This window comes from Carya illinoinensis, chromosome 1 (genome assembly GCF_018687715.1).
Source record: "Carya illinoinensis cultivar Pawnee chromosome 1, C.illinoinensisPawnee_v1, whole genome shotgun sequence".
NCBI lineage: Eukaryota > Viridiplantae > Streptophyta > Magnoliopsida > Fagales > Juglandaceae > Carya > Carya illinoinensis.
The window spans coordinates 35,522,413-35,538,424 of record NC_056752.1 but is presented as its reverse complement, the minus strand read 5'-3'; the positions used below and the strand labels follow the sequence as shown (position 1 = coordinate 35,538,424).

Here is a 16,012-nt window from a genome sequence, read left to right as displayed (position 1 = left end):
ACAAGCTCGTCTTTTTCCTTCTCGGGTACATAACTCCAGCTTGCATGACTTATTTCAACATGTGTTTTAATTACCCATGTCACTACTCAACTTGTAAAGACAATTGCATTTTCACACGATGGACCTCTATGACCATCCTTGATATTTAATAAAGCTAGGAATCTAATTACCCAACTTTCTTATGAGTTAAAAATACGATAATTCAAACTAGGGTTTATTAATTTAACGGGCTGTAAAGTTGGATGAACATATCTGAAATCACATGAACATGAAGGTATATGTAAATGATCAATTAATTAAGTACTATCCCCATCTTAAAAAGTTAAAATAATAAATTTAAAATAAAAATATTATTTAATGTTTCTCTTTTATATATAAAAAAAAAATGAAGCAAAATAATATCTAGGGAACAACCAAACGTTACTTTATGAAATAATACACATCATCATCATGATTTTGGCGTTCCATCTAAAGAGATAAAATTGTGTGACGCCAAATAATTAATTAAGATAGATTATAATTAGAATAATTACATCTTATCATATAGTTTGTATTGTGGGAATTAAACATCGATCATGGCGCTGCTAACCATATAATATATGTACCACATATGATTCCAAGAAAATAAAAAATATAAAATGAAACAGATCACTATGCTTCATAGAATGAAATCATGCATAGACAGCATAGGCGTCATCCTTTAAAAAAGGAAAAATAAAATTTTAAAAAGGAACATGATGCTCCACATGCATATTTAATCGATCGACAAGCCAAAAAGTTAATGAGACTTTTGACAATTCACACCATATAGGCAGAAATGGTCCATCTTTTCGCCCTACCATTTCTGCAAATATTATGTAGATGTCTGCCATTTTATCATGAGTCATTGTCATAATTACCATGCAAGTCTACGAGTACAAGTCCCAAAAACTTTCTTGTCGAGCTCGCCACTACTACTCGTGAAATTTACCCAAAATCATGCAAGTGGTTTTACGATACATTTATGCACATCATCATGTGGAACCCATCTGGCCGTTTGGTGAGGATGCGTGATCGATTGAGACAAAAAAAGTGGATGATGCATGCTCACCTAATTATATGATAAGTGCTATATATGTCTAACAAAAAATAGTTATAAATAAAAAGCAAGATCTATAAATTAATATTATTTAATATGATATATTAAATTGCAAAAGCGACAGATAATCTTGGCATATCAAGTAGTTTTATTTTTATATGAAATTATATTTTTGGACAAAAAACTTATAAATTATATTAAATTATAAATGTCATTGTTTGTCTAAATTGCATTTGCACCCAGCAGCGTTAACGTACGAAAGGACTTCTTGATTAGTGTATATACTATATTATACTATATATATATATATAATATACTATATATAGTGTTAGTATATACTATATTATATAGTATATATATATACTATATACTATATATATACTATACTATGTATATATACTATATACATTATACTATCTAATATATATTCATATTAGAATTATAATATTCATATATAATATTATATATATATATATACACTTCAAACGTTCGAACAGTTAAAGATATGTTCGAATAATTTATTACTTTGAACGACATTCTTGTCTTTTTGAACGTAGTTAATGCATACGCATCTATTCGAACCCTCCATTTTCAATTCGAACAAAAATCTTCCATACAAATACCCAATTTGAATACAGAATGGCAAAAACTCATCACTTTAATCCAGTTTGAACCCAGGAGCTCCTCACTTCCAATCCGTCACTCGCGTCACCACCACCAACACCACCGTTGAAAGCCCTATCTTCGAAGAGGTATGCCGTTAATCCCCTATTGCTAAGTAAATGTACGTTTAGATGGACCATGTTTGAGATATGTGAAGGGGGTCGGATTGATTCATTGGTGTTTTTCGGTAAAAATAATCAATAGAAATTATTGGGGGCTTCACTCCTTAATCATTTCTACCGATTTAAACGAAGGATTTATGTAGGTTTCATGTTTAGTGCTGAGTTGACTCAGTCATAGCTGTTTGGCAAGTTTTCATTTGAACGACTTCAACTCAATTGCCAAACAACCATTGTAGTGTTCGAATATGATATTGTCTGTTCAAACGCATATGATTTACATTAAGAATAGTTTGAATGGATATAATTTTTGTTCTAACTTAGATGTCCTTTTGCCCAAATAGTCAAGATTTAGTACTATTGAGCCAAAATAGAACGTATAATTTTCTTGTTCGAATGAGACTCTTACCCATTCTAACATATGTGTGTTTAGTTCAAACTTAGTGGTTAGCTTTCATATTGAAATTATGGTTAGTTCGAACAAAAACTTTTTTTTTTGAATGGGTTGTTTATTTAATATAATATAATATAATTACAATTTTACTAATATTTTATATATATTCGTTTTGGTTTTATGATCAACAGTGAACTAATTGCAACTAGTGGAAGAAAACGTGGGAGAAAAGCCGGCCAACCTAATGGAGAAGCTAGTGCTCAACTGCGGAGATTGATATTGGTCGAGCGGGAGATCATTCTAGATGAGGTTTGCAATATTGCCAGGGATGGACAGAGCATATACTCCATCATCAACAACCGGGGATGGGCACCGAGCTGTCAGTAAAGGGGTGTTGCCTATCCAGACATGTTCGGTGAGTTCTACCATACCATGGGTGAGATGGAGGCTGATGCGGATGCCTTCACCTTTACCGTTCGGGGGGTGAGTATTACTATCTCACCATCTGTTATTTATTATTTCATTAGTATCTCGTGCGTGATTGGTGCATACCCTATACCAGCTGCACCACCTGCACCTAATGCAGGGACATATGGTGAGGGTGATAGTGAGGATGATGCTCCAGCAGATAATGGTCTCACAGACGATGATGCTGGACGCTTCGGCTCCTCCATATAATGGCAGTAAGGTCATCAAGCAGGTAGACTGCACAACATTTTTTAGAATGCTAAATTTAATTGTTTCACTAACACTTATTTGATGAAACACAAAACAGATTTCGGCCTCAAGCGAGCTAGATTTATGAAACGAATAGCTTAAGGAGAGCCAATTGATCTGCCATTATATTTCTTCAACCGAATTTGATTTGAGTCACGCTATTTTAGTGGAGGCAGTCTACCATTTGCACTGATGATCTCTAACCTCTTAGTCCGATTGAGAGTTAATGTGCAAATGACTGAGAGGAAGCAGCCACAGATTGGGCCTCTTAACAAGATGGCATTCAGCAGGAGTGAGGGTCACTTGCGGAAGACTTGAGCTAATATTCCAGCAGCACAAGATAGTGGCACGACGAGTGATCCAACTTCTACTCCTGTTGGTGTTCAGAGTCAGCTTGCTAGGGCTAGTTTGGATGAGGTACGATCTCTGCTCAAGGAGCATCGCTATGATGCCCCCAAATTCCGTTTGGAATCGGACGGACATTTGAAGCGTCGAGACATGCAACACAAGGTTACCTGCCCCCGTTCATGACATATAAGATGCAATGTTCCTAACATTCATTTAACATTATGCAATATTCGCAGCGGATAATTTTTTTTCTTTAGCAATACTATGCACCAAATTGAAAATATCCCAAATACTTAAAACATACTTCATACATAAAGACCCATTGAGTAGATCACAACACTAGTCCAAAATGGTTATGATCCAAAAAGTACTAAAGATGCAACTCCATTGTACAAGTAGTAATTTACATTAACTACTATATTAACATTGACGTCGCACCGTCGCTTAGTCAACTGTGTCTAGTTAATCAGCTCCTGATTCTCCTTCAGGTCCTGTAACAAGATCTACCATTCGGGGGGAATAGTAGTTGGGACTACCAAAGTGAGATTTGATTACAAATCTCAGTAAGTTAACAAAAAAACTTTCACACAAGCTAATGATGCATGCATGACAGTAAAAGCATAAATGCATAATCAAATTCATAAGTAATTAAAGCATGACTTGGCGTACAACATAGCATAATTGACATAACTTAAATTGAAACATGAACTGAACTTGACTTGACATGAACTTGATCTGAAACTTGACTTAACATGAAAAATACATACTCCACAGTTGTTATGGCCTCATGTATTCTACGTGTAAATACATACTCCACAGTTGTTGTGGCTCCATGTATTCTACACAAACTTCACTTAACATGAAAAATACATACTCCACAGTTGTTGTGGCCCCATCTATTCTACGTGTAAATACATACTCCACAGTTGTTGTGGCCCCATGTATTCTACGTGTCACAATTGCTGTCTCTCACGTAGTGTATGCGTCACAATTGGTGTGACCCCATACATAAGTAATCAAGATGAAACGTGACTGGAATACGAAATAACTGAAGCCCTGACTGAACATAACGTGACTTGAATATAACTTGAAATACATGACCAACTTGAAATAGAAATATTTCGTAACATGGCATAACATATAATAGACAACATATTTAACATGACATACTTGTAATGTACAGTAATACATGATAGAATATATTATGTAACAGATAAAAATTGATGACAGAATAAATTCTGTATAATAGACAATTACGTGATAACTTGGCATGGCATGACATATATGATAACATACATACATACACTGTAGTTCCTTTACTTAGCACACATACATAGTAGACTGCTAGTAAGTTAAAAGCTAACTTACTTCGATCTCCGCGTTTCTTATAAAACTTCAAGTGCGATCACGAGGAACTGTAATTAGTGATTCTAAAAGTTAGAACTAAATCACTAATAATTTGAAATATGGAAAATACTAACTTAAAGAGTAAAATTTTCATTTTACTCTCTACATGTGGGAAAATGACCATTTTACCCATAACTTAAAGATTTTGCATACTAACTCCAAAAGTTTCCAAAATTTACATTCCTCATGTAAATTTTGTCCTAAACTTAAATATTAACTCAGAAAAATTTAAAACAAAACACAACTATGAAGAACACATTATGGCCGAAACATCCATAGGCCATTTCCCTTGATTTTTGTTGCAATTCCTTCTAATTTCAAAACTCATGCTTAAACCAAAATTTTGCAACAAACATCTTCCAATCCTAAGTTTAAAACCATACTTAAAACATCCATTTAGAAAAAACTAATAATTAACACCAAACTTTTTTGTAAAAAGATCCAAGCACTTGAATCACAAGTTTTGACCTTAAATCAAAACATCTCCAAGAATTTCAAAAATCAAATCTTACTTCTAACATATTCATAATATCATCCTAACATCAACCATGCTTTAAATCATCAAACTAAAGTCACCAAAATCACAACATAACATTTGGAGTTTTTGGTTTTACACTTAGTCCAAAAACAAAAACTTTTTCCTCAACTAGTTTTGATAAATCTCTTGATCTATGACTTATAAATATATGATCTTCGAACCAAACCATTACATGGTTTAAAAAGATGTCCTAAAACATATATAAGCTTCTAATTCAAGATCACATGATTAGAAATTAACCAAAACATAAATTTAGCCAAGAATATCCACACTTTCGCTTATTTAAATATCTCTTTGCATAAAATTTCATATCTTTGAAACTAACATCAAATATTTTCAAAATAATAATATAACATGTATATAAGATACTTAGGATCCTCTAATAAAATTATTAAAGTCATTAGAATAGGTTTAGACCACCAAAGAGTTAAACTTTCTCAAAACAGAAACTATTTTTCTTCTTCCAGTTTCTAAGTTTCTAAATCTATGAAAATCTTTCATCAAAACCCATAATCATGCAAAAATCCTCAATCAATAGTCACATATACATGTTAACAATACTTCATAAAAATTTTGGACCAATATCTATCCATTAGCTTGGTCAAAAACTCCAAACTATAACATATTCTCTAGTTTATCTCCCAGAATGACCTTTCTATAGTTTACACAATATTTGACTGACCAAATGATATTGAAATGGGGCAAATAAGATATCCATGTAAACTAGACTAAAAAAGGAACAACTTATATGAAGGAAACTTTATGATAAAATACTTACAAAAGCTTCGAAATGAGTGTGCAAAAGACCTTTTAAAAGCTGTCCGAGAGAGAGTGTTTGATATTCTTTCAATGGAAAGTGTAAATGAAGATAATTTCGTGGGGAGAGGTGGCTGGAGATACTTATGGATGAAATATGGAAGAGATGAGACTGGAGTTGAGAGTTGAGTGTAGTTTTCTCCTACCCAAAATATCTATAAAAGATTATCTCATAATATTCTATCCAATAGTATATACAAAAAATCAACTTAAGATATTTTTATCTAATAATATGTATAAAAATCAACTCAAAATATTTTTACCCAATAATATTCATGAAAATTACCTCAAGATATTTCTTTTTATCCAATAATATCTACAGTTTTGAACAGACATTTTGTCCGAAAATATGAAAAAATGTTATTGCGCCATAAGACTTTAAATAACCCTCCGAGTCTAATGGCACAAACCATAATACATTTTGACACTTCTAACTATCTCCAATAATAAAAAACACACTTATGATACCATAATAAATAATAACACTAACTATGTAGTTAGACAAAAACCTATACGATTAATGGATTCGTGAAACTTATGGGGTTTTCACGAGGTTCCTAAAGTTAATAGAAATTTCACAATTGAATTTCTAACGGGCTGTTACAATCGCCAACTTTTGATCAAGAAGATTCTTGAGCCTATCATGGAGAAGCTTCATGAGACGGAGGGACGCATATTTTCTGTACATGAGGATATTAAGCTACTTACTAGATAGATAGTTTTAGTTTTTATTTTACTTTTTTATGTTGTATTGAACATTATATTTTTGTGATGTAATTAGTGTATGATTTTGTTTTTTGGGTGTTTGCTAGCTTGTTTATTGTCAAAAATATTTATTTTTTATTTTACTAAAGTAATATTTATTTAACTAAAAATATTATTTAACATAAAAGAACGCATTTAAATATTTTTAAATTAATTACGTAAAATTAATTTATGAATATGAAATATTTTAATTCACCATAAATAATACTATATAATATATCTAGATTTTTATATTTTGAAAATGATAACTAATAAATTAAGAATTTATTTATTTTTATGGTATTTTGGATGCCTTTCAATAAATTATTATAATTAAACAATCATGTTTGAACGTTTATTTTGGGTTTCGAACTAAGTTCATACCGTTCGAATGGATGAATATTTTATTCGAACAGTATATATTGAATCAAATCCCTATCATTTTTTTTTATAATTTCCCACCAAACAAGTCGTTCGAATGAATAAATGTGTTGTTGGAATTAGTTTGAACTCAATTTCTTTGAGTTTGAATTATCTTGCAACCATTTCGCCAGATTTTCCCACCAAAAAAAGCCTGTTCGAACATAAAATTTCAGTTCAAACAGTTTTAAACTTCTCCTACAAAATTATATGTACTTTCCCCCCAAGTTATTATTCAAACAAAGACTAAACCATTCGAATGGACGTTAACTCTCTGTTTGAACAAAGTTTTACTTGTTCGAACGTATTTCTTTTTTTGAGACGATATGTTTCATCACAGCACATCTTGTTCGAACAAATATTTATTCATTCGAACGCCGTGAGAACCTCATCCACATTTTGAGACGAAATTTAAATTTCATCCCAAACAAGTACTTTTAGGGATGCAATTATATTCGTCCTTAATAAAGTTTATCTCTAAAAATGAAATTTGTTGTAGTGGTAGTATATGTTGAGAGGCATCCATCCCATGGAAGAACAACTCAAGAGGAGCAACTCGACAGGCCAAGTATAAATACAGATCAAGGTACGCACCTAAAAAACTTAGGCTAATATATCATCGAAGAATATAGTAAAATTTTACTAACTTAGACACCAAAGGTATCCCTGATCACTAGCACGAGCCACTCTCATTTTCTGGTTCCAGGTTATAAGGGCTAGTTACAAGAGTACAAAACATGTCCTCAACAGAATAATATTACGATCGCGTTTAGGTAGAAAAGCCACCTCCAATTTCCCCTCTTATCCTTTTTACTCGCACAAAAGAATAACAACAAATATAATCCACAACCTGTGCATAAGTACCTTTAAGCAATATGTACGCGCGTATGATGCATGCATGCCCAATTAGGCTCAAAAGCAAACGTGCATGTGTCTTTATATGTAGTAATTAAGATGACATATTTGACCAATTATAAGATAAGCCATAAATTATGCATGCGTCCTGCATTATTAAAAGACAATAATTTTTTGCCTTTTTTTCTTTTTGAGGGATTTGTAATTAATGTCTTCTTCCTTTTAAACATTGACTCATCCAAGTACTAACCAGCATGTTGATTTTGCCCAAGGTTGAGGGTGCATGGCTATATATAATTAGGCGAACTACATATATAATAATTATGTAGCAGCAACTTTATCATATACCTAGCTAGCTAGCTTGTATCTATTTTATCCATTTATCCCTAATTGATCACTTGTGCGCATGAGTAAGACTAGGCCTGTTCATCCGGGTTCCGACCCGGAAATCCGGGTAGACCCAAACCGGAATCCGGATTTTAAATCCGGGCCGGAACCCGGACCGGGTTAGCTCGGGTCTTAAACGGGCCGAAACCCGGATGAATCCAGGTTTTGAAAAACCCGGATTCTGGGTTCCGGATTCAACCGGGTCTTTTTTTTTTTTAAATAAAAAAACCCATATAAAAGCCTAAATGTATCCAAGAATAAATTTGTTAATAAGGGCCAGAACCTGGGTCTGATTTTTTTTATAAAAAACAAGAATAAATTTGAAGATGCTTGATACAACAATCATAGATAATTTTCACCTCACATCCCATATTTTTAACGTGGTTAACATCAATGAGCATCAGTGGAGGTGAGTCTGGGGCTGGGGAATGCGAATACAAAGATGGGGGGAGAACCATCATACCATAGAATGACAAGATATCACATGTTTAGTGTCATTAGCCAAAGAAATATTGTTCCCTAGAACAATGGCATCCAATAATTACACCTTGCATATCTTACAAGGAAATATATCACCAATACAGAACTAAAATTGCAGAATAGTTGCCAAACTGAAACCTTAGGAATTAGTAACAAAGTGAGAGAGTAACCTCATCAGCACATTTCCATAAACTAGAAAATTCATAACTAAGCAAAAGCACAAAAAATTTAATTCAAACGCAAGTAGCCATATTTTTAATATGGGACTAATAAGTTCATTTGAATCTCTAATACTTTGTGAGACATCATACTTTAGTGTCATAGCTCAGATTCAAAACCCTATTCTCTCAGAGTACAACATGCAGAAATAAGCTTGCATGGCATTATCTGCTGTTTCTTTCACCGAGCATTTTTCTTTTCTTTTTCTTTTATATTTTCCATTTCTAGCAAAGCTTTTACCAAGCTGGCAACATAGAACTGATGTAGCAATTGAAACACATACGTAATCTAAGATATTGCAAAGTAAAGTTCAGTTCTCCTCTTCCTCACCATGATGATGTCTGCACACGGAGAATAATTAATACATTAGCACCGAGTCTACAAACTAACACAAACCCATACAACCAAGACCATCTACCTTTTAGAATCCACTACTAAAAGGGCCTGTTTTTCCAGAACAGAGTCTAAAAATCACCAGAAAAACACCACTGGCTACTACTTAGTAGTTTTTTCTGATATTTTCTGGGAAAAGAGCGTGAAAGCAATGCAAGGGAAACATTCCATATCACTGTGCACAGATGATCCACTCCTAAGAAAAAAGAAAAAAAAAATCTGAAACTAGAAAATAAGAGCTGAGTACAAAAACAGACCAAAATTATTGAAACAGGATCTTACAGTTTCGTCAGGAACAACTGCATATCTCACTGACGGTGAGACCCAAGTTTTGCCTATCCAAAGAAACATTTACAACAGATTCAAAAATCAAGAAAAATATTGTTGAGTTACGAACCAAAAAGAAGTAATTATAACAGATACAACAAACATACTCATATAAACATTACAGATCTAACCCATAAAAATACTCCTCAAACAAACCCAAAATCAACAAAGAGAGAAAAAAAAAACAAAAAAACAAAAAGAATAAGACATACCCGTGGATGAAAACGAAGGCACGATGATAAAAATGACTCTTTGATCGGCAGAGGAGCCTAGGGTTTCGGCGTGAGACAGAAAGAGAGAGAAGAGAGAGCGAGACGAGGAGGAAGACAGAGACGACCCGTATTTTAAAACCTAATGAAAACGAGCGAAAGAGGGCGAGAGAGTGAGAGAGTGAGCTAGGTTTCGGCGAGAGAGTGAGAGAGATGAAGCGAAAGGGGGCGGAAGGCTAAAGACGATGAAAACCTAATGAAAAGTGTGAGCGAGTTTGGTTTTTACATAAACCGGGTAGCAGATTTTAAAAGCGGTACCCGGGTTAGACAACCCGTATCCGGACCGGACAGATCCGGATTTTGCAATACGGATTTCGGACCGGATTAAATCCGGGCCGAAACCCGAAACTGGAATCCGGTTATCCGGGTTCCGGACCGGGCCAGATTTAAATCCGGCCCGGTTGAACAGCCCTAAGTAAGACCATATATGTCATACAAGCACTGCATAGGTTCGAACACATATATGTAAATGTTTAGCATGATAAAAAAGCTTAATTAGGTTCTTATTCTTGTGATCTTAGTTTATTAAGGCAACTTTAGTAATAATTGAAGGGCCGAATCGACCCTCATACGAATTCCTTATTGGTGAGTTGTGACTGGAGGCCCCTTCCTCATGGGTCACAGGCCTTGGGCTCTATACCCCGCAAGCCTTTCATGGTTATGTATTTGGCCCACTTTGTACAAGGACGTACATTCAGTCCTCCAGTTACTCTGCAAATTCTTGTCCTATGAGTGTAGTGAGAATTTCCAATTGCCTTTAAATATTCCCTTTGGTTTCGAGTAACTTCTTCGTCAATACACCTTCCCAAGTTTGCGATGGAATATGGCGATTCACTCCCAATGTCCTTTCATGCAATGCAAATCATAGGATTTTGCCATTTGGTATATGCGCTAGTTACACTTGTTGCGTTCTCGTTGGGGCCATCTAACCGTCATTGCTCCTACTTAAAATCCTCTTTTCAATTTTTTTTTTTTTCTGCCATTGCATTCTCCCTAGAAACCATAGTCAACTCTTGCTATCGTACTCTCCTCTGAACCCTAAGTTCTCTTTTATTTCTTACTTTGCCCTTCTCTCTGCTTTCAATGGCTCCACGCAACACTTCTCGCTTTGGTTCTTGTGGCTCTTGCTCTTCCTATGCCCAAGCCTCTCCCCAAAAGGCTAGGGATGGCAATGCCCACTGCCCAGATGAATTTGAGGGCAGCCGTTGATTTGCCACGACTTCTCAGGCCGATCTGGACTTTGTGAGGGACTTATATATTGGAGTCCCTGACTCATTTGTGTTGGAGGCGCTTGGTCCCAATCGTAAGTCAGTTGAGTCATACGGGTTTGAGAAAAAGTTGGCCTTTATATGAGCATGTTCCTGATGGGGTTACGTCTCCCTATTTTTCGTCCAATTCAGGATGTTTTGGATTATTATGTATAGCCCCGTTTAGCTTCATCCTAACACCTAGAGGGCATTGTTATCGTGTTGCATTGTGTGGCATCAAGTACTGTAACTGCCGGTTAGGAATATTTCGACCTCACTACCCAGGAGTTTCTCCATACCCATTGGTATTCAACATACTAGCGAAAATCTATGTAGCTTTCATTCAATGACCAAATGCAGGGTAGTGCGTTTAGAGTCCCTTTATTCTCATATTAAGGATTAGCATATGGAATTTTTCTTTGTATCAGGTACCAGTTGGGAGTACCCTACAGGAGAAATTAGTCGCAAGGAGTTTCCCATTCGGGTGATGTAGAGTGTCATTCCCGAAGATCGAGAGTTTGACATGGTGCTTTTTGTGCGAGAGGAAGTTCATCTTCAGCAAATCTATTCTTGGATCGAATAGAACCTTGAGGGGGTATATTCTGAAGTTGTCCTTCCTAGGGCAAACATCAATATTTTCTTGGCCATTCCTCGTCATTCTCAAGTTAATGAGCACAATTTTTTTGAGGGGCTTGCCTAACCCCTATGGGCAAAAAAAGCCTCTTCAATATCACAGGAGCAAAAGGGAAAAAAGCCTTGTCTAGGAAGTGACTTAGTCCATGATGAGAACAGATCTTCTAGTGAGTCAAGTTCTAGGGATGCCTCCATCCCTTGGAGAGGTGTTACTCGGGAGTAGTCTTCATCACTCCTTAGGGGCAATGGTTCATCACAATCGACCGGTCATCAACAACATGTTCCATTGTCTCCAAAAGATGGTGAGCAAGATCACCCAGCTTTAACTCCTAGCGATCACTTGGAGCAAATCATGAAGTAGGCCGAAGTAGACTTTTCTTGGAGGCCGAGTCTTTTGAATTAGGTGACCAAGAGTTGATAGGCCAGATTTTGTCCTCTTTTGATGGCACAGTCGAAGTCCTTGATCAAGAGGGGGGAGGAAGAGGAGAAGGATATCAACGTAGCAATGCACTTTACATTTCTAGAGCCCATGTAGAAGGGTTATGCGGATCATCTTTCCTCGCTTTTAAACCACAGAGGACACATTCCTAGGCCTAGAAAACTTGGCCAATATACGAAAAGTTGGCAAGGAGGTGCTTCCATAGGGTGATCGAGGAGCTTCCACTCCCTTTATTGCCTCCACAGCCTCTGGCGAGGAAACTCCTAATTTCCCATTCGATCCTTGGGGGTTATCTCGTGATGATCCTTCGAGTGTGGAGTTTAGTGGTGGTCAGGTTTCTATCCCCCTCTTTGCCTTTTAGTATTTCCGATCTTGGCAAGGAAACTTCCCTATCTGTTAATCCCAAGGGGTTTCCAGACCAGGCCATTCCAATGAGAAAGGTTGAGTCACCAAGAGGAGAGTAGGCTATCCTAGCCTTTCTAGCCTCCATATCTTGCTTGTCTCTGCCACCTCGCCGCTCTGAACTAGCAAGCAGTTATAGGCCTTCATTTGTGGGTGGGGAGCTTGGCTTCTCAGGGTTACCTAGCCCCTTTGGATCTCATTCTTCAGGACCTGCCCCACGGGCTTGGAGTCAGGTTGAGGAGTCGATTCAGAGTACCAATCGTCTTTTAAGGGGTTTCTTTCCTTGGTGAGTTCATTATTTCCTTTCCAGTCTCTCTATTGTTTATCTTTTCATTTTGTAGCACTAACCAGTTCTACATCCTAGGGGGTTGATCAACTTGCCAACTAGATCTTTGATCGCTAGTTCCACTTGGAGGATGAGATTCATGCTCTTTGTACCTATGCCAAAAGGGCCCACTAGGAGCTTTCCTAGAGTAGAGCAGAGCGAGATGAACTAGAAAAAGCATGTTTTTACTAGGAAGCTCATTCCCACATGTTAGATGAAGACGCCTCCAATCTACTGGACAAGGCAGTTGATCTGCATCAAGACTTGCATATGTTTGAGGAAAAGGTTGCGAAATGTCACTTTGAGGCCAGTCTTCTCGAAGAGGAGCGAAATAATGGGCGAGATAAGCTTCAATGTCTAGATTAGGAGCTGGAGGAAACCAAAAAGTGAGCCACAAAGTATGCCAGCACATTGGCGGATTTGTTGAGTACTCCTAGAGAACTCAGTGTGGCTCTTGGCTGCACTAGTAGTAGATAGCTCAGTTGGAAGCTTGGTACACTACAGCTACCAAGGGTCTCAAGGAGCACAACGAAAATTTTTTGAAGCTCGGTTGAGTTGCAGAGACCCATAGGCAGAAGTCCATCAAGCTCAAGAAGAAAGCCACTCAATTGGAGGTTGAATTGACAACTTCCTGTGAAGTGGTCGTTCACCTCTCCCCTCAGCTTGGGGCGGTTGAGATGTTCATGACCAAGTATGGGGACTGGGCTATTAAGTATGGTATGCCTATTGAGTTCATGCTTGTTACCCTGAGATCGGTGAGGATCCTCTCATTCTTTGGATTGGACTTTTGTTGTGCTCGTATGACTTTCGATGTTCATTTCATGCCTATATATTCATATTTCAATGTCTAGACATTTGCTATTATAACCTTTGTTTGTAGCTTCTTTGTGCTAATGGATGAAGGATGTTGCATTCGAATGGACATCTTGATTATCCCTTAGTCGCCAGGGGGTAAGGGTTGAAACAGTCAAAGTACTGTCATCGCTCATTTGTCATCGTGAAAATACAAGGACATTCAACTCAAGAGATGATAATCGAAATAGTCAAGAGACTATCATTATCCGTCATCTAACCATGCATCGATCTAACCATGCATTTTACAACCATGCATCTAACCAGTATTTTGAAGAATGGAAAAACTTTTACTTGCTGGTTTGGTCGCATTAATGCATGTGAAAGCTTTTACGAGCCTGGAAATGCTTTATCGATTCCATACTTGTTTCATACATTCATCTTTGTTTTTTTCTTTGCTTTCTATGTCAAAAAGCTAGATAGGGTACGTACGTACACGTACTCATAAATGGCATTCACGTATGTCACTCTCGCCCACAAACAAAAAAGCGTGAATCGTTGATAACGTACATTTCTTTGATCATTAGGTCATTATCATTCATAAAGGAGCAATTATCATGATCAGCAACCAAACATCCATGGACCACAAATATTAATTCCGCCTTGGAAATTCTTGAGCACCAATCACATGACTAGACGTTTAATTATATATTTCTTAGTTTATTCTTTACATGATCTCCTCAAATATTAACATGCAACGTATAGCTTAATTGCAATTAATTAATTAATTAATTAATGAGAATTTATATGTAATATTGCCTTGGATCATGACCAATTAAATTATGATCTGTAGTAGTACTGTATGTACGTATTATCAATCGATCATAAGCATAATATCTTGAATTAATCACTAATATTCATAACAAGCATGAACTCATTAGGCATTGCAAGTATTCCTCTAGCCATTGGGTAAATAATATTGGAAGAATATTTGGGATGCTGCCCAATTAATTATCCAAGCAACCAAACTCAGGGTAATGTATATGTGTGTGTATATATATATATATATATATTACGGGAAAAAAATCCAGGTTATCACTCTTTCTTAAGTTCATTTATTCACTTTTTTCTTTTTCTTTTTTGGTTCACAAAACAACGTATAATATTTTATTAAATTTTTATATATGAGTGAATCCTATTAGTCCAAGATTAGTATTACATCATAAATAGATTACGCAAAAATAATCTAAAAAATTGATGTACTTTCATATGATCTATCATATCTAGTACTTTACAATTTGACAAAGCATATCAATCTATATCCGTTTGTTAGATTATTTTTGTATAATCACAATATCTAGAGTAGACAAAGAAAATATATATTATATGTTGTTTTGTGAACGAAAAAAGAAGAAGAAAATTAAGCTAGCTCTTATAAACTAACGTACTGTGCATGTAGCTCTATCGATCTTTCATCAGCTAGCTCTTTTCCCTTGCAGGTTTAAAAGAGCTTACAGTTCGTGGGGACCATGCGTAGTATCATGGAGACAAAGCCTGGCCTGGATCATTTTCACAAGCACGGAGATCGAGCAGTGATTGAGGATATGATATATTTGCTTTGCTTTCTCTGTGTTCTTTAATTCAAATTGGATAAAAAAGCATGTAGTGACCCATCAACTGTAATTTTCCAAGTGCTCTTCAAGTCAAAAAAAGGGGGATTTCTTTTGCAACCAGCCAAGCAAGAAAAAGCCACCACCTCGTGGCTATCTCCCTCATATATAATTCAATCATCACCCACTTTATACATGCAGTTGTATTTTTTTCAGGATTCCTTTTTCTCTGCAGCATGCATGACCAGGCCGCTTCCTCAAGTTGAATGGTTGCTTTGGTTTTGACAATATTACCATAATAACCTTCGAATTAAAAATTGAAAACCACATGATTTTATGTATATATGTTCAACTAGACTTAACCCTGTACAGTACTAATACTTCAAGACA

General features: G+C 35.9%; 1 long non-coding RNA gene across 2 annotated transcripts; it reads left to right on the top strand.

The window, feature by feature from the left end:
* Positions 1-1,597: 1,597 nt before the first annotated feature.
* LOC122302453 lies at positions 1,598-3,491 on the top strand. 2 transcript variants are annotated; one of them, XR_006240470.1, is made up of 3 exons: positions 1,598-1,830; positions 2,446-2,737; positions 2,817-3,491. It is a non-coding gene; the product is annotated as an uncharacterized LOC122302453 (long non-coding RNA). The 2 variants fall into 2 exon arrangements; XR_006240469.1 differs by having other exon boundaries at positions 2,446-2,954; positions 3,030-3,491.
* Positions 3,492-16,012: the final 12,521 nt, after the last annotated feature.